The sequence below is a fragment of the Ambystoma mexicanum genome, chromosome 13 (genome assembly GCF_040938575.1).
Source record: "Ambystoma mexicanum isolate Mex_15411 chromosome 13, UKY_AmexF1_1, whole genome shotgun sequence".
In the NCBI taxonomy this organism is placed as follows: domain Eukaryota; kingdom Metazoa; phylum Chordata; class Amphibia; order Caudata; family Ambystomatidae; genus Ambystoma; species Ambystoma mexicanum.
The window spans coordinates 281,989,513-282,009,216 of NC_090938.1; positions in this window are offsets into that span (position 1 = coordinate 281,989,513).

The window sequence follows — 19,704 nt, forward strand, 5'->3', positions numbered from 1 at the left end:
AAATTCTATGAATTACCCTGTCAATGTAGGGCAGCAATCTCCAGTGTGGTGATAATTACATAGCAAAATGATCGGATGCACCTAATTTAACTTTCTGACATCAGACACAGTAATGCAAATATGAATGAAAACCAGATAACCTTTGGGAAAACTTTTAAATGGGACAACTGTTACGCATTCCCCCTGCAACTCTCCCTCAAACCCATGTTAACCAAGCTTGTGTGGGTGCAGAGGAGTAGCAAGGAGTCAGGTATACTAGGCAAAAATCAGATTGAAAGTCCGACCTTCCACACCTGAATGGGAGGCCAAAATCGGATTGTGAAAAATGAGCAAAATGGCACTCGGATTTCACTGAATAGTTATTTTACATGTGTGGCTAAATGAATAAGACAAGAATTGGTGTGTGGCTGTGCTAAAGAAGCAAGAAAACCTACAAGCTACAAGGCAAGGTACTAAACAACAGACATACAGGTTAGAAAATTGACTTTGGGAAGGAAAAACAGTGCAGCAAGAATTGCAATTTCTTAGTTTTCACAGGTTTAAAATAGGCAAACAACTTCAGAATCGAAAACCGGTTTAGCTGATGAGGTACAAAGGCACATAACAGATATGAAACTAAATTGGAAGGGTGACTCTTAATCGTTGACAGTGTGGGATTCTTAAAAGGAAAGGAAAAATCGGATTTTAAAAAGGGAAATACTTTCACGGGCAAACTCGGTTTTGTTAGCAGAATGATTTGCTTCTGCTGCTACTATATTTTAGTGGCTAGATATTTAAAGAAAGACATGGTACGTGAGGAGGTTAATTTGCAAGGTGAACCTATTCATGCCACGTTCATCTCTATGGGAAATTAATTAATTTATTCAAAATAGTACTAAGGACTTACACAATGGACTGACATTATTTGGAAAGAATTGCACTAACACATGGAAACTAACACGGATTGTTCTAAGGGCTGGATACACAGAGGATTATGACAATTTAAGAAGTTACTAGGGCACTTATAGGTTTTCTTATACGATTGGACAGGATGCAAGGTAACAGAATGATGTATGAAGCTTTTTGATATTGGGCAAGGGTGATACATACAAAAAGCACTTGACTTGGGCAGTTTGGACAGCTAACCGGGTCTCTGGACAACGGGACAAGGGTCTGGTCACTGTGCAGTGGCGAGGCTCTCCTTTAAGGGAACAGTGGGGCAACCAGGGTCTGGTCACAGTGGACAGCAAGGTGCATCAGCTGGGCAAAGACAGGTCTGGTCACTGCATTCTCCCAAAGGGGTCCTCAGCCTTTCCTCCTTTCTCACTGAATTATTGGGATTTTTGTAGGGTTTACTTCTGGATAAATGGTTCTGCTGGATAGGAGGTAATGCCTGGATAGGAGTTTCTGCCTGGATCTGCTATCTCTGGCCTGGCTCTGGAGCTTGGAGTGTTGCAGGGTGAATGTGGAATGTCTGGATCTCTGGATGTTGAAGGTTGGATTTTTGAATGTATGTCTCCCCCTATGCCTCCTCCTTTTATAAACAGGATGACATCAGAGGATTTTTACTATGTGGGCAGAAATCACCTGGACCTACCTCTAAGATGGGATAGGTCAGGCTGTGGATGACACTGCCTCCCTGTAAGCAGATTGGACCCAGGGAAGTGACATCAATTTTAGTCTGGGTGTTTTTATGATGTGCTTTGTTACACCACAGTTACTTTTGCCAAAATCCGTTATGAAACAAAACCCTTACATTTACAATGGTTAGCCTCCTGAAAATCAGATGGGCAGACCCCATATTTTACATGGAATATGCCATTCCAAACCCCAAGTTTGTGTGATGCTGTTTTGGCCTTCTGGCAATCTTTCACAATTTCTATAGAAAGTATTTCCCCTAAAATTCTAAAAATTGATACACAGCAGCCTATCAATGTCAGGCATATTTGCATCAATTATTACATCTGTGTCATGTATGCTTTCCTAGGTAATGCCTCTTTAATGCTGTTCACGTCCCCCACATACTATGATAACCCACATAATCTCTTACTGATACAAAAATGTGATTAAAAACCCGTTATAATTTCACATTACTGTTTATTCAGGTTACTGAAATAAATGTCTTAATATAAAAAGTATTTTAAATCAAGTGGGCTGGCTTTGTTCCCATAAGTGGGCAGTCTTTCCAACCCCCCAGCAAAATGTCTTTCCTTGGTCAGCTGAATAACAGGGTTACCATGACGCTCTTTCATCCCAGGCAGTGGAAGCTGAGGAGAGGTGTCAAAGGAATGAACACTTCCTTGTTACAAGGCCAGTTCCCCTCTATCCATTGTCCCTGGCTGCAGAAATGCATTTCTAAAGAGACTTCCTTTGCCAAGGGGGATGGGTACCTTCGGAGTGCCTGCCTTGCCAAACTGGTCTAATGGGAATGCTTGAGCATCAGCCAGGCTGTTGAAGTTCTTTGTGTGGAGAAAAGTAAAGTACACAGAGGGAAATACACCTATATCTTTGCAGCTTTTCTTCCCCAAATGTACAGTTGTATTTCTGGGCATTTTACAATATTCTTTCCCATTTAGCTGTCATTTCATTTCTCTATAAAGCAAAGTAACACAGGCTGATTTTATTTTTATATCCATTTCACAAAAATGCGGTTTTCCTCGCATTTTGCTGTCTGAAAGCTTTCAGAACTCTCGTCAATTTCTGTGCACAGGGATATGTTCAAGAAATGGGTTCTTTGAAACTGACCCCAAACAAAGGGAGAGAGAGAGCTTCTTTTGAAGAGCTTTGCCTGTGTTCATTTTTTGCAAGAGTAAACGCTGGCCATACGGCCTGAAATTAATTTCTCTGCTCTTCAGAGATTTTTCTTGGAACTCACTTGGATGTCAGGGAGGAATGGCCCTCATTTGATGGTGTTCATCCTGAATATGGATGGGCATGGCTGTGTTTTACTGGAACTAAAGTGTGTAATGTTGAAAGATGGAAATAGCACCAGTGCAAACTCATTTTAAACACAGAACATTTTCTTTTTCAGTTGGAAGTATTTGGGTGCACATGAAGCAAATAAATGCAGCCATTCTCGGGGTGTCTGTGGTCCATCTCGCCCCATATGTGCTCAGCAGACACAGCGGAGCCATGATTTCTGTAACTGCTAAAATGCCGTTTTGATGCAAGGGAATATGTGCTCAGCAGCCGCCGCGCAGCCATTATTTCTGTTACTGCTCAAATGCAGTTTTGTGATGCAGGGATTTATTTTGGGCTGATAAATGTACCCCACATGTACCCCACATGCTTTACAAAGAAAGTACATAGAAAGTACATTGAAGTTTCTCCTATAATTGCACAGCTTGTGCAGTGTACAACAGTGAAGAACCATGATGTTTTTTTGTACGCAGCAATGCGAAGCACCCTAGAATGGCTGGAAGATAACTTCCCTCTTGACGAATTGAGTAATGATAATAACGCCATTGGTACGCAGCACAGTCTAAAAATTAAGACAGTTAACATGTATTGCTTCATAAAAACCTAACAGATATTTTTATCTTTAACAGGACATACTGGAAATGAAAGGAATGCATCACAAGTGGCACCTCTTCCACAACAGCATATGGCTACAGGAAATCAAGGAAATGCTGTAAAAATCAACCTAGACAGCCTGGACGTCAAAATGGAACAATTGCTAAACAATTTAGCCACCTTAAAACATGTTGTAAAAGGACATATTATTGGAAACATGAATTACCACTGCCACACCTTCACGTGTACCCCTTCCCCATTTCCCAGACCACAATCCCCAACAAAATCCCTGTTAGCAGAGACATTACGATGAAACCTCAATCATTGGCTCCCCTCATGATGAACTTGTTGAAATCCCAAATTCCCCTATGTATGTATCAATTTATGCTTCCCCTTCCCTTTCCTAAGAGTGTCTAGGTATTTTAGAAAGTAAAGGTGTACATGTAAACTGTTCGTGAGTGTGTCATTTTCTTGTCCTTTTGTGTTAAATGTGCATGGTGAGTTTGTGGCGCACAGTACTGCCTGAGATGGCAGCAGGTTAGCAAAATTGAGGTTTCCTAGGGAGACTGCACCTGGCTGGCATATGTGCAATCACAATGCAGGTATCCGTAGGACTCCAGTAGTGGTTGCATGCCCGCATCTTCAAATCTACTTTTAATTAGTTGTGGGAGCGCAGTCTGTCCGTTCCACAGCTATGCACATGTCATCCTCTGTGTCCTGGTAACACCGACCCTGTGGGCGTGTTAAATGGCTCATTAATTTGATTGATGTGCTGCTTGCTCTTGCATGACCCATGAAACAGACACACAGTCTCTGCACTGAGCACTGTGAGGTAAAGGGTCAAGTTCTCGCCTGCAATTTGTAGTGTTGGAGAAGGGATTTCAATGCAAGTGTGACAGTCTCTAGTCAGTCTGGAAAATGAAACAGCAGAATCTTCGGATCGCAAAGAATATCAGTGGTGGTTTCAAAGGTACTCTGGCCGCATGGGGCTGCCTGAATATTTAGCTTCTAGCTCCATGTAAAGAACCTGATTTTCTTCTTGTTGAAAACATTCTTGTATTTCAGAATGTACTAATCTCTGTGAATGCTGGTCCTACGGCTAATGTCGTGCCATCAAGTGACCATACTTTGCCTTTGTTCCACATATTGCTATATTGGAAGACTTACAATTACCAGTTTTTTGGCGTGACAGATGTCATAAATTATGCTGCAGTTCAATATCTGAAAGAACCCATTGCCCATGTTGACAGATTCAGAGATATGGCAGAGCAACTGCACAACTTCTTTGTGATTAGTGTATCAGACATTGGATATATACATTCGATTTAGTATTGTACTGTTAATAGCAACCTATTCTCAATCGCTTTGTTGACAGGCAAGAATGAGGCAACAGAGAGGGTATTGGGGACAAGTTAAACTCATGGGCTTTCATTCCCAATCCATGTCCAAATCCTTGCCCACGCTTTATGGTAGCTATTGTAATTACCTGCTAGCAAGACTATATTCCCTGCTATAATATTGGATGGTTGACAACATTTATATTCACGGTTGAATTTTTCATGGCCCCGCAAAAATGGAAAAGTGAATTAGAAAATTTTTTGTTGTGGGACACATTTCTTTACATGACAGAGCGGTCTAAAATGCATTTCAAAAGTAGATTTGGCTTGAGACGTGGAAAGCGATGGAACGCTAGTACCAGATAAAGTAATTTTTTGACAAGTCTAAAAATATTCCAGGTACCTGGTTACGTCATGTCAGACAGTATTTTTCTTTCAACTCCTGTTACTTTTTAATCAGAACTGGGAGCACAATTCATTAACTTTGCACTGCTTAAAAATGACTTTGTGCTGCCGACACAAACCCTGATTCATGGACCTGTGCAAAGTGCATTTTTGCAGTGTAAAGTCAGTGCAAAGTAATTTAGTACTGCAAAAATAACCACGTGCACTGACTTTGAACTGTGCAAATATTCCATGAATCGGGCCCTTGGTGGGTTGTGATGTTTATTCAATGTCACTCTCACTATTGTGAAGCCTTCTCTGACACTTTTCCCATGCTCTCTCCATTTTAGTAGCTCAGCAGGTAAGGGTTTGTATGTAAGGTGGCCGTGACAGTGCACATGTATTTTCTCCCTTTTAAAAAACATAGACCACAAAAGTAAAATGACAATGACAAACCAGAAAAGCAGGCTTTACTATTTGTTTTAAAAAAGAAATTCTGATGCAATGGTTCCCAGCTCCAGGGCAAAGTAACAAAGATTCTGTCTTTTAAAACAATTTCTTACAATTGTTTCATATAGAATACAATAGCGTAGAAGTCTGCAACCTTTGGCGCTCCACATGTTTTGGACTACAGCTCCCATATGCCCTAGCTATCACAGTCAATGCAGAGGGATATTGTGATTTGTAGTCCAAAACATCTGGAGATCCAAAAGTTGAAAACTCCTGTAGCAGCTCGGGCCACAAACATCCTGTGTATCTCAGAGCTGCCTGTCTGAGCTCTTCCATGCACACTGTTTGTTCAGAGCTCTAAGCCAGTGCTCTGTCTCACTACAGCATCAGGGCCTTTCCACTCTTTCAGTCGAAAAGAGCCCTGAGCCCGAGGGGGTGGGGGGCAGCAACTGTCCCATGTTATCAGCCAGCAGTCTCTTAGCACAGCACTATATTTCTCTCTATATTACTTTTGTTGTGGGGCTTTAAATGTGCGCTTTGCAGCTCGTCTTATAAGCTGCCTTTGCTGGAGCCTTTGCGCTGTCATTTCCCTTTGGGTATACAGATGTGTTATCACCTCATTGCCTTTTCACACTGCCATACTTTCAAAAAAGTATTTGGCAATTCATGTGGCAAAAGTAGGGACGGCTTCAGAACCTTTCCACTCTTTCAGTGAAAAGTGGCCATGAGGGGCAGGGTGGGGGGGCTCTACAACTACCTCATGTTGCAAGTCAGCAGTCTAATAAAACAACAATATATTTCTCTCTATATAGTAATTTTGTTCAGGGGTTTTAAATGTGCGCTTTGCAGCTTTAGGATCTGCATTTGGCATGTGGCTGTCACTTAACTTGGGGTACACAGATTTATTATCACCTCATTGTATGTTTGAAGAGGAAAATATGTCTTACTGAGGACGAAGCTGGTCACAGTGCTCACAGCTCACACATTTGGTACATTTCTTTCTCATGCTGGGTCAGAGGACAGGCAGTCCTTTCCTGCAATCTCTTGAAGGCCATATGTCAAGTGAAGTCATTTCTTGTGATGTTGTAAATTCAAAGTTCTCGTGACATAATTTCCTGTGATGTCATCTCCTGTCATTTCATCAGGTCAAGCTCATGTGACATAATTTCCTGGGATCTCATCATTATGCTAAGTACTATTTTTTAAACTTTAATATTTCTAGACATTTTTGGTCACAGAACGTTGGCATGTATGTGTCCACCATGGTGGGAAAAAGTTGTAGCACCTAGCTTGTGAAAAAATGATCACCGGACATGTGTTGCACTTTTAATGAGTCCGGGGAGGCCAACCCTGTTCGTAGCACACCTATGCACAAACGCAGAAAGTTTTCTGCCCAATACACATCCTGCGGACAGCCATCCCATTTGAGAGTATTCGCAACGTCACTATGGGACAGCATCCACACTGTGCGTGGGCCCTTATTTCCTGGACACAATCCGGATCCTCGGACATCGGAGAAAAAAACTGGTTCTGCAATGTACGGAGTGTTATTGTTAGAGTACACACTTATAAACATCCCACAGTATGCGATTGCACATGTAATTATTTGTTTGAACGGTTTAGGCCTCTTTTCCAGTTGGAAAACTAAGGAAAAACCCAGAAGTAACTATCAAAAAAGCCAACAAAGGAGGAAACATAATCCTAATGAACACAATAGATTATGTGAAAGCAGCTGAGGAGCAACTAAACCAAGAATCCAGTTATGAAAAACTACAAATTAACCCAACAACAAAATTGATCTCAGAATGGGCCTCAATGCTAACAAATTGGACAGACCAAAGCTTACTCACAGATACAGAAAAATATTTTCTTATCAATTCCTTTCCAATTTTAGGTACCATTTACTTTATACCTAAAATCCATAAAACATATGAAACATTTCCAACTTTCAGGCCGATTATAAACAGCATTGGATCAATAACGGAGTCAATATCCAAATATATTGACACACATTTGCAGCCCTTAGTGGTAGGTTTAACCGCCTTCATCCAAGAAACAAAACATGTTATCCAGCAGGTGGAAGAAATCCATTGGGAACAAAATTACAAATCATTGACGTTGGATGTTTCATCCCTATATACGGGCATACCTCATGAAAAAGGCATAGAAACAACACATTATTTTCTAAAGATGAGATCAGTTTCATACTATAAACAAAATGAGAGGATTTTTGAAATGCTCAATTTCACTTTAAACAATAACATTTTCCTGTTCACTGACCAAATATACAGACATAGGCAAGGGACGGCTACGGGTGCGAAATTTGCACTTGCCTATGCTAATTTATATGTAAGACATTTTGAATTGGAGCACGCGTGGACCCATGAAGACTTCACCAAAACCAACAACATAATTTTTTGGGGTCAATATATCGACAATATACTTCTGATCTGGAATGGAGACTCATCAGCTCTAAACAAATATTTTGATTATCTAAATACAAATAAATACAATTTAATATTTACAATGAACGAAAGTTCCAACTCTATCCAATTCCTCAATCTAGACATCTATATCAAAAATGGAAAAATACTTACCACACTGTACGTAAAACTAACTGCTGGAAACACCATTTTACATGCAGAAAGTCATCATCCGCAACATGTCATTAGAAATATCACATATGGCGAGATGTTGAGAATAAAAAGTAATTGCTTTGAACCGCAAGAATATGAAAAACATGTGAAAAACTCAATATTGAAATTCAAAGCAAGAGGATACAGAAACAACATTTTTTAAAGAAAACTTATGTAAGACAATGACAAGATCAAGAGGAGAACTACTACAGAACAAAAATGTCAAGGAAAAAGAGAGCCAACAACAAAATCTCAGCATCCTAAAGAAAAACTGGCACATTTTAAAAATGGACCAAGACATTTCAGACCACATAGAAGATGAAGCAAATATCACTTACAAAAAAACTAATAAAAGTGTGAAAGATATATTAAGTCATTCACATTTTTCATCGAAACAACTTGATAAAGGATTATCTCAACTTTGGGACACAAAACCTCTACAGGGAAAGTACAAGGGTGGAAAATGCATAAGTTGCCCGTATTCGGAAATTGGAAAACAAACAATAATATTACCAAATGGGCAGACACATAAAATCAAAGACTTCATAAAATATGACACAAAAAGAGTGATCTATGCAATACAATGCATATGCAAAAAAACTATGTAGGAAGCACAGTGAGAAAGCTAAAAACAAGAATCCAAGAACATTTCAGAGCCATTACAAAAAATGACATGAGATACCCGCTAGGATACCATCATCCGAGAGATCACCAAAATGAATCGAAAGACCAAATGAAGTTTTATGGAATAGAACAAATCACCAAACCACAGAGAGGCGGTCATTTGGAAAAAATCCTCAGATCCCGAGAAGCCTTCTAGATTTGTACCCTTGACAGCTGCCATACGGGCCTGAATACTGATGCAGAACTGATTCACCTTCTTTAAAGACATTACTAATAAGCTGCTCAGCCGTAGAGAAAATGTAATGTTTAAGTCTAACTGATAAACTATCTGTTAGAAATTGGAATGGAAATGTAAAAATATTAGTTCAAATTGAATGACAATGCATAACAATGTTTTTGAATTACCATAAGCATTAGTTAAAGTCTAAGAACTAGTATGTAACCTATAATGAGTCAATCAATTTTAAAGAAAACCGAATTGCAAACTTAAACAATTTCCCAATCCAAAATGGTACCCACACGTTTATGCGTCCGATAAAGAAACGTGATTGCGACGTGATTGAAATTGAATTACACATTAAAGTGCAAACTATGTCAAATCTGAGGCCAACATGCAGGAAGTACCATCATAGTGCACAGGAATACATTTCCAATAATTATTCATACAAAAATCATACAATATATTAGAATCACATGAAAGCTCCCAAAGCAAAATGGAGGACCAGCGCTCACATGACAAGGAAAATCATGTGACAGCTATCCGAAATTAGACAAAATGCAGAAGTCTTTTCAAGTATATCGTAGGTTAGCATGCCGCCACAGAAAAAAAAATCTGAAAAGAATCCCTGCTCACAGGCCACTCCGCTTTATGAAAGGTAAGAGAAAGTTCCATATTGCGCAGCATTATGAAAGCGTATCCGCTTCCAGTTAATATAGCAAAGCATATAGCAAATCGTCATCTTCTATAGCATAGATCTTTACAAATAGATCTCTCTCCCTCTTTACTCAGCCAAGCACCTGAAGCAGAAAAATACGAATATGCTTGAAAATCATTTCTTGGAGGAGTTGCCATACACTTAAGAAACTAACCAAAACAAGTGGAAATGTTTGAGGCTTTTCAAAATATATGTCAGTGCAATTCTGTTTTCTCTCATAATACATGAATGTAACTACAATAAATAGTCCTTAGACATAATAAAAGAAAACACATTTTTTAATTTCTTTCAAAAATAATGTTGAATTAAGAACAATTGGGAAAACATTTTTTGCTTTTATTTTGTATTTCAGTCGAAATACAACTATACTAATGCCAAAAGATAGGCTTTCTTTCGTTCCTGAGGAACTCTCTGATATAACAAGACAGAGAAACATGTGTCGAGGATGTAGTCTTAATTTTAATTGTTGCAAAATTGGGGGACCAAAATTGGAACAATGTACAACAAAGAAAATGAGGATGTGAAAATGTTGCTTTAATTTATGGACAAATATTGTAAGCAACAAAGTTTGGAAAAATATTTAAACCTGAAAATAAAAATATCAACCTTGCTTTACAAAAATACAATGTTCTCTCTTTATTAGCAAAGTGACAATCAGTGGAGGGTGCAAACAAATAGATTTCAGCTTTTTCTAAGCCAATATACTGATTTCTTCAAAAGTTTGTCAGCCTCAGACTAGGAAACCTAAGTGCAGCCCCGCCGAAAACCAAAAACAAACAAACAAAACAACTATTATTCAAAATTACAAAGGCTCGCCATAAGGTTGGTATAGGCTGAAAAAGGGAACTTTGATCCTTTACTATTTAAGCTCTTTTCTGGTTGCAAGGGCTCTACAGCAGCCCTACAAAAGGTCACACAGCAGAGCTGCTCTGCATTCTGTTTTTGGCTTTGCAAAGCACAGTAGCACATTGCTTTGAGCTCAAATTGCTTTCAGAGCAATTCTGCTGTGTATATTACCTTTGCAACTAATGGCAACCATGGCTGCTGCCTCTATGCCAGAGGCACCCACACCCTCACCCTCACCACCACCTCCTTCCAAAGGGCCTGGACAAGGAAACAGGCGTGCTGATGTACATAGGGATCAAGAGGAGAGCAAGGATGAAGTTGAGCAAATCCCAAATGTCTGCTGCCAGTATGACTGCTAGCTATGGAAACTATTTACCAGCATAGGAGATGTGCCGAAATGTCATGCTAACCAGGTGAGATGAACTTACTCAGGCGCAGAAAACCTGGCTTGTACAGCTATGGCACCACCTCCATGCGACGTCACCTCAACTCGAAACACAAGGCAGCAGTGCACAGGGTACTGCCCTTCCAACAATGCAGTAGGTTACTTTGCTCTGCAACATTCTCTGCATCTGCTCCTGCCAACACCAGGAACAATCCTGTAGGGCAGCAGATCCATAAAGCATCCTTGCAGACCATATGCTGTGCAGCAGACCATTACCTGTCAAAGGTCATTGTATTGTGCATGTACTGCGACGCGGTACTCTTCAGGGGGACCAATGTCGAAGTGCTTGCGAAGGGTCGGTCCGGGAGCATGACAATGACTGCTGCCTACTTAAGTGAGGGCCACTGAACATCCTCCTCTCTCTGCACTTGCCCTATCTTAACCCTGTGGGTGGTGCCCCTTTCGTACCCTCCCATCCCTTCCTTTCCTTCTGTGTCATGTGTTACAAGACCAAGAAAGATACACAACAATGGAAAAAGTAAAAAAGTAAAAAAAAGGCTCCTTTTGGAGGTCAAAAATGGAATTGCCAATGAAAGGATGCAGGCCGCCGCACAGCCTATACGCTCCACAGATTGCGCAGTAAATAATGGGAGGCGTGGCTCTTTGGAAAATATTGCAGTTGGTTCGGATAGAAAGGGCTGGCTGTAAAAAGAGGCTAATTTTTCATGTTTGTTTGCATTTCGAAGGGTATGGTGCGCAACACCTACTAGAAAAATGATTGCTGTACTTCCAAAAATGGCAGCAATGCATTTTATATAGGTCACAGAAAAACCTGATTACCAGGATCAGTAAGATGAACGCCATTTGAGGGAAAAAATCTTTGTGCTATTAAATGTAATATTTCCATTGTGGAAGTAGGACATGGCCACATGTCGGAAAAAGGCACAAATAGCCTTCTTGACAATGTGCCTCACTTTCTCCATTCAGAGACCAAATCAAGAAGAATGCTGCCACATCTGTGACTGCGTTATGCGACAAAAAAGTATGCAAGAGTTTGGAAACATACGCATAACCTGGCAAGTGCCTCCTTCATCCCAAATTGCAGACACATTCCGATAATATGCCCTAAACTTTTCCCTCCACAATGAAGAATAATAATGTCTGGATCATCGCGTGTCACCAAAGTGGCACAAAGAGGAACCAAAATCAGCCACTTCATTGCACGTACTCCATAACAGTGCACAACCACATGATAGAATCCAAAATGAGCAGCCATTGTGCAGTGTTTTGCATTAACTTTCAACCAATGTATCTAGGACTCCCCCAAAATCAATACACTCTGCATCTGGAAACACCCAGCCATAACCATAGGCTTCTGCATTCCTGTCTACAAATACACCTTCTAACACAGTCTCTGCATCCACAACACACTCACAAACCTTATTGAGCAATCCCTTAGCCTCCACAGTCCCATTTCCATGCCCGGCATCCTCAAAAGCCCCAGATGTGGCACGTGTAATCCTGGAACTACATCAATGTCCGCAAACTTATCGTGCTCGGTGCGGGAGTGGGGGAATACATTTCAACCAGGGTAGGGGATTTCGTCTTTAGTGGTGGCTCTAAAAAGAGCCTTTTTTATTTGCTCCTAAACAAACACCTTTTTTTCGGTTTTTATAAGGGTTTTTATTTTCTTCTCCTCCTCACTTTCTTATAACAACCTCTTCAATACATCCTGTATATTGTAAAACAAAACACCATTTCCAATGGTGGACAAAGAAATGCCATTTGCATTGAAAAGGCACACATTGCGAAAATTATCATTGTCACAGGAGAACATCCCAGCAGCGCACAAAAAATCCCACATGCTTCTGTAGATAAGACACCTTCCAACCTCTGGCTGGGAACAAAGTACATTGGGATAGTCCCATACTCTTCTTGGTGGTATGGATGAGAAAACCACCTTCACTGCTTTCATCAACTTCTTTAGTTGCCAGAACAAATGTGAACAAGCCATGTAACCCAAATGCAGGCCCCCGTAATGCACCACAAAAAACATTGACTGTAGCAAAAGTGGCCACTGCTCTCCAAAGGTTAAGCACAATGCCAAAATTTCACATATCGACACTGCTCCACAAAGCCTCCACTCCTTCTGTTAGGAAAGATTTCGTAATTGTAGGGAATTTTCCTTCCATGTGGCAACCCCTAAACTTTTTGCTATTGTTTTTAACCTTGTTGTTGACTTTGCCAGAGAAGTACAGCCTTCTGCCGCACTTCTCTGGGCTTTCGCTCCTTTCTTACGGGGAAACTGACATGCCCTTAAGACAGTCAGTACCGGGGAACGTGGTTTCCCGTAGTTTCTTTTATCGTGTCGCAGCTTTAGTGCAACACGACACAAGAGGGCACTGTAAGCTAAGTTACAGCTCTCTTGGGTCTCTAGCCTTCTACAGGCCCTAGATACTCTTTTAGGATGGTATTTGATCGGTGCAAGTCATTCAGGGACTCGAATGGTGGCAGCGATCGTTTTGTTTATTTTGAGCTCCTTTTGGCGTTCTGAGCACGTTTTTGCACTGAACCCAAAATGGTGGCCTGGCTCCCAAAATGGCCAGGCCGCGAGGCTCCTTTGTCTTGTCCACTGACCGTCTTGCTCCCTTCACCTTCCCCAGGTCAGACGACCCGGGGCCTTCCTTATTTGGGCATGTACTTTCCCGCGAAACGTGGTTGCTTTCGCGGGCTTCTACATGTCGTTTGTGTGCCTCCAGGGTGTGGGCTGGGATGTCTGGTCCCAATACACATCCTGGGTGCCAGAGAGTCTAGGGTGGTGTGAATGCCTGGGACCACCGTGGTCCGTGATTGGTCCACGTATGGTATGTGTGTTGATGTGCGGATCTCCCATTGGCTCCCCTCCGTTTTGGCGCAAAGGGAACCGTGGATAAGAGGGAGCTGGAAACACCACTGCCAGGTCGATCTCCTGAGTTCTCACGAACGAAGGAATACAGGAGCCAAGTATCCTGCAACCCAGAGGCTGGACCGAGGAATTGCTGGTGACCCGCTGAAGGAATCCTCCTTTGCACTGCTGTCGTCCTGTGAAACCCTTTCCTCCTTGGATCGAACCAGAAGGCCTGTACTGGTGCTTCGACCTTTGGAATAGCAGGAACAGCTATTCCCGGCGACTTCATCATCTCCTGCCAAGTAAGCCTTCGGAAGTGTCTCTGGGCCATCCAGTTGACTGACCAGCTTACAAGGGAGTCCTGCTCTGTAACTGCCGCCAGGTTGTGTTGTATTTCGAGTCCTTGTCACTCTCCCACGCTTCGTACACTTGGCGTTCCCAAGTCTGAAGGGAGGAGTGTACATTTGGCTTGAATACACACGGCCGCTCCGTTGTCCTGCTGCGGCAACAAAACTGTGCTGGTTTCGTCGATTGGGACGTCTTTTTGCTCTACACGACTACGAGGCGTTCCCTGCTCTTCTGAACCTGCCAGCTGCTGAAACAAACGTGGAGAAGCCTGGGTCTGCTTGCTTCGGGGACCGGTGAGTAGTTTAGCTAGGATCTGGTCGCCCTCCTGCAGTATCCCATTGCTTTTCCCTGCTGTGTAAAAACAGCACCCTTTTTGCCGTACTCGCGCTCTGCTTCTGCTCGCTGTGGAGGCTGCGCTTGAGTTGCGGAACCTGTTCTCCTTCTGCTGTGCACTAACCCGAACTGCCTGACTTCCTCCGAAGAGCTTCCCCTTTTGCCCGTTGGCACCGGCGTGGCAGGTACTTTGAGCACAAGGCTCCACTCTTCGCAGGGCTCGGACTTCCATCTAGTTAGGTGCCTCTAAAGGCGAACTGAGTCAAAAGCGTTATCGCACTGCCTGTTTTCCTTTCCTTTCAGGTGGACTACATATTTCGTGCTTTAAACGCTTGCGACTGTGTATTTGTATATATATTGTGTTGATATGGTATGTGTTGGTTTAATATTGTGATATTGTGATTTTCTTGCTACGGTCATTGTTTTAAAGGCCTTAAAATAAATGTGTATCTATTTTTGATATAACAACTGTTTGGAGTAGTTTGTAAGCGCTCTTGCTTTGTGTGCTCATTGCGGGCTTTCAGTCACCCTCACCCCTCTTGAGACCTAGTCTTGACCGCCGCGATCGCTACCTTGATTGGTCTGGCTTGTCCAGAGGTTACCCTGTTCCAAGTAATTAGGTTGGCCTTCTGAACTTCTGCGCCACCAGGACAGAGTTCAGAAATCCGTCTTAACACCTTCCAAATCAAAATTGCCATCAAAGTCTCTTTCTAGGGCATATCTGTTCAGATCTAGCACATAGGGATCACCCACGATCAACACTGTGCGTCTCTCCATCTCTGCCAGCCTCACTACACAGAGTAATGAAAAAAGTACTTCCCCCCCTTCCTGTGAAGAACACCCTTAGCACCTGATTGGATAATCCACACAGTCCCATTCCCATGCCCAGCATGCTGAGAAGAGCAGGATGTGTCACGTGCGCTTCCCCAGCTACCGTGAGGGCTGCGCCCCAGTAAAGCAGGACCATTCCTTCTTCCCTTTCCACTATTTTATTCATCCAGCACTTCCTCATTGGGTACTGTTAAATAGTCAGACACGCATCAACCAATCACATCCAAGACCTCTGCATTTAACACTATCAGTTCTGGACAGCACTCCATATGTACCGTTAAACATTCATAGTGCAAGTCTTATGTGATTTTAAAGCACCTCCAGTAGAAAGTTCTGTGAAACTGTCCAAGATTTCTGCATCCAGATTCATCCACATTGGCACCCATCACCACAAAGTATATGTATAAAAATTTTTGTCTACAGAATTTTTACAACTGTTATAAGTGCCTCTGAGCAGGGTATCTGCCACTGAACCTCCAGAACGTACTGTCACTTCTCCCATCACCTATCATCAAGTGCCACTTCAATGGTATGTGATTTGAAAGTTTTCATTTACTCATCTCAGCCATTGTAATATCCAAACAGGAACTCTCATTTTTCTTTCCGACAATGGTACGATTTTTTTTCTCCATAGTAACACATCTCCTACAAAATTTGTAAAATTATCGCACAAAAGCAGCACTGAAAGTATCCTACCAAGCTAAACCAAGTACATACATTTCATACATAAAGACAGGGTGCCTGCCACTTACTTTGCACACTTCACAGAATGTAACATTAGTTAGAAAGGCAAAAACATGTATGTGTGCATTGACAACAGTACCAATCGTAAATGTGGATATATAAATCCAAAAAGTGTAATAATTGCTGTATTCAAGTAGGAAGCATATATGTGCAGAAATGTTAATGGAATTTCACACACAAACACATTTTCGTTTCCAAGCTGTACACCTTTCCCAACCTTTTTCTCACCTTTCCACAACTAGGACTAATCCATTTGCAAAGTAAATAGTCCTACTCCAATGCACACACTTGCTAAACGGCACGTCATATGGTACACTTACAAATGAACCACATACCCCCTTACCAACAATGTGGATGCTCCCAAATCCCCAATCATATACCAAGCCATCCAATTAAAGACACACACTAAGGGGCCGATTCATGGAACAAACGTGCGCCGAAAATCTTCGCGCAAGCATGCGCAAGCGGAAAAAAACAGGCGCACGCGTGCGATTCATGGAAGTCCCTGCGCGTGTTCACCGCGGGATGTGCGCCAAACCCATGCATGGCGCACAAGTCACTGCAACATCGCGAAAGGCGTGCGCGACGCGCACAGTGAAAGCGCACAACCTCAGCGCACACACCAGAAAGTGGGCGGGACATGGGGCGTAACGCGCGGAATGGGGAACAACACGCGAAAATAAGGGCGTAACTGGGGATGTACTGCAGGGAAGCAGACGGAACGCCCACACGCACTCGAACCACACGTATTCATGGAATCGAATAGGGCAAAGCCACGCACAGCCAAAGACACGCACAAGCTGAAACACGGCCGCCACACGAAGGCAGGCGGTAGAGTCCCAGCGCATCAAAAAAGTGGCGCGCGGGAAGTCAAATACGCGATTGAGCGGGGTACGTGGAGTTCAGGGGTGCGCGAGAAATTCTACACGCGATTGGCCTGGGTACGTGTATTACAGGGGTGCGCGAGAAAATCTACACGCCATTGGTCTGGGTACGTGGATTTCAGGGGTGCGCGAGAAATGCTACGCGCGATTGGCCTGGGTACGTCTATTACAGGGGTGCGCTAGAAAATGTACACGCGATTGGGCTGGGTACGTGGATTTCAGGGGTGCGCGAGAAATGCTACACGCGATTGGCCTGGGTACGTGTATTACAGGGGTGCGCGAGAAAATCTACACGCGAATGGGCTGGGTACGTGTATTCCGGGGGTGCGCGAGAAATTCTACACTCGATTAACCTGGGTACGTGTATTACAGGGGTGCGCGAGAAATCCTACACGCGATTGGGCCTGTGCGAGTGGGGCAGTGTATTACGTGGGTGTGTGGGAAGTTGAAGAGGTGAATTGCCAGTGTGGGTCCTCCCAGGTCTCCCCTCTACCCCCTCCACGACCTCTGCAGGCAGCCCACACCACAGGGGACTACCCTGCACCCCTGGTCATGTCCCGCAGGCAGCCCATCCACCATGGGCATGCCCCCCAGCCAAGCCACATGTCCCCTTGCACCCCCACCCCCCAGCACCGTGGGGCACCTGCCAGCAGGCCCCCAACCATGTCCCACTCATGTCCCCTAGCACCCCCACCCCCCAGCACTGTGGGGCACCTGCCAGCAGGCCCCCAACCATGTCCCACTCATGTCCCCCTGCACCCCCACCCCCCAGCACTGTGGGGCACCTGCCAGCAGGCCCCCAACCATGTCCCACTCATGTCCCCCTGCACCCCCACCCCCCAGCACTGTGGGGCACCTGCCAGCAGGCCCCCAACTATGTCCCACTCATGTCCCCCTGCACCCCCACCCCCCAGCACTGTGGGGCACCTGCCAGCAGGCCCCCAACCATGTCCCACTCATGTCCCCCTGCACCCCCACCCCCCAGCACTGTGGGGCACCTGCCAGCAGGCCCCCAACCATGTCCCACTCATGTCCCCTTGCACCCCCACCCCCCAGCAGGCCCCCACTCATGTCCCCCTGCACCCCCACCCCCCAGCACTGTGGGGCACCTGCCAGCAGGCCCCCAACCATGTCCCACTCATGTCCCCCTGCACCCCCACCCCCCAGCAGGCCCCCACTCATGTCCCCTTGCACCCCCACCCCCCAGCACTGTGGGGCACCTGCCAGCAGGCCCCCAACCATGTCCCACTCATGTACCCCTGCACCCCCACCCCCCAGCAGGCCCCCACTCATGTCCCCTTGCACCCCCACCCCCCAGCACTGTGGGGCACCTGCCAGCAGGCTCCCAACTATGTCCCACTCATGTCCCCCTGCACCCCCACCCCCCAGCACTGTGGGGCACCTGCCAGCAGGCCCCCAACCATGTCCCACTCATGTCCCCCTGCACCCCCACCCCCCAGCACTGTGGGGCACCTGCCAGCAGGCCCCCACTCATGTCCCCTTGCACCCCCACCCCCCAGCAGGCCCCCACTCATTTCCCCCTGCCCCCAGGTCCTGACGAAACGCAATCATGGCAGTAATGGCCAGCATACCCAGCACAAACACCCAGCAAAGGATTGCATCCACCCACATAGTAGATGCAATTACATGATACAACCCCAATGGCAAGTATGTAAATGAACACATGTCCGTCACACACACATACACAATGGGTGCAAGTGAATGTCAAAACCCATATCATGACATGCATGAAACCAATGAGAAAATACCACAAATGTAAGTAATAAATATATGTATTAAAGATGAAAATGAAGTAAAGAAATAAAACACACAACAATGGGGATGACAAAACAAATGGTCCATGTCCGAGAACTAATAGAAAAAATCAAAAAACAAAGGAATCCAAAAACTAATGTAGTCCAAAGAAAAATAATGGGTGGAAAAAATAAGGAAAAACCATTGCCTCATGGTGAACAGAAATATAAATCCAACAAATGTTTTCCAAACATCAAACTATGTACAAGAATATCCCAGGGTCCATGAGCCCAACACCATAAATGAAACCTACTACTACTAACTAATGAAAAAAATATATACAGAAAAGTGGCCATTGTCCGAGCGGTCCAAAAAAAACTTAAAAAATAAAGGAAACCTAACACTAACTAACTAAAGAACTATATACAATGGCAGCGGGCAAGTCCTGCGGCTCACTCTGTGATGTTGCCGGCCAGGGCATCATCGAACTCCATGTCGATGTCCCGGAGGCGGGACTCTGTCCTGGCCCCGAGGTCTCGCAGGGACAACCCCGTGTCCACCTCAAACTCCCTGCGAGCTTCCTCGAGGCACTCAGCCCGCCTCAACGCCCGACGCATGGAGAACTCCGCCCTGACCATGATGAGCCGCTCCTCTTCCGCCCGCTGCCGCTCCGCACCTATCCGCTGGACCAACTGCTCCCACACGGAAGACACTGCCATCCCAGGGTTCTCCTGCCCTCCGGCCGATGCCTGCCCCTCTGATCTTGATGGCCCCGAGCCATGATGCCTCCCACGTCGAGCCTGCTGCTGCCTCCGACGCCACTGCCTCTGCCA